At 64.1% G+C, this 546-nt stretch overlaps 1 protein-coding gene across 5 annotated transcripts in view; it reads right to left on the bottom strand.

Moving 5' to 3' along the window:
- The window catches only part of INF2 (inverted formin 2), a 39,782-nt gene extending 39,652 nt beyond the window's left edge, over positions 1-130 (bottom strand). For 3 of the 5 annotated variants that reach the window (XM_035326778.1, XM_035326782.1, XM_035326783.1), the window contains exon 1: positions 18-128. The gene's annotated coding sequence lies outside the window, so the exon portion shown is untranslated. Of the gene's footprint in view, positions 1-17 lie in introns of all 5 variants that reach the window. The other 2 variants (XM_035326784.1, XM_035326785.1) reach the window with 1 other exon arrangement.
- Positions 131-546: the final 416 nt, after the last annotated feature.

Raw genomic sequence — 546 nt, 5'->3', positions numbered from 1 at the left:
CCTTTCCCCGGCCTCACCGCGGCCGCGGAGCCTCCGGCGGAGCCCGCAGCCTCCGGGCTCTGCCCGCCCGAGGCTGCCGCGCCCCGTTCCGGGGCGGGGCGGGGGCGGCGGCGGTGGGGAAGGGAAGGGAAAAGGGGGGGAAGTTTCTGAGCTCTGAGCATCCTCCCCCCTAGCCCAGCCCAGCCTCAGGAGGGGTTGGGGTTTTTTGGGAAGTGGGGTCCCCTCGGGCAGGGGATGCGCGCCCCAATCCGTGCCACTGAAGGGCTCTGCTTGGGTTGGGTGGAAAGAGGGGATGGGGGGTTATTTGTTACAGCTCTAGAGGGGTGGAACAGTGGAGCTAAGCACACTGTTAACAGCCAGGTGGGGAGAGTTTGGTGGAAAAGTTTGTTTCCCATTGCTGGTCAGGGTGCTGTCCCCTCTGGTGACTCCCCTCCGTGTTCAGGCAGAGCCCTGCTGCCGTGCTGGGCTTGGCCGTCCGGAGAGAAAAAACAGCAGGAAAAATCCTGGGAGGGGGCAGAAGGGAATAGCTAATGTGAAAATCCTGCT

The sequence above is a fragment of the Oxyura jamaicensis genome, chromosome 5, assembly GCF_011077185.1.
Source record: "Oxyura jamaicensis isolate SHBP4307 breed ruddy duck chromosome 5, BPBGC_Ojam_1.0, whole genome shotgun sequence".
In the NCBI taxonomy this organism is placed as follows: Eukaryota; Metazoa; Chordata; class Aves; order Anseriformes; family Anatidae; genus Oxyura; species Oxyura jamaicensis.
The sequence above is the reverse complement of the archived record's forward strand: the minus strand, read 5'-3'. Positions and strand labels throughout refer to the sequence as shown.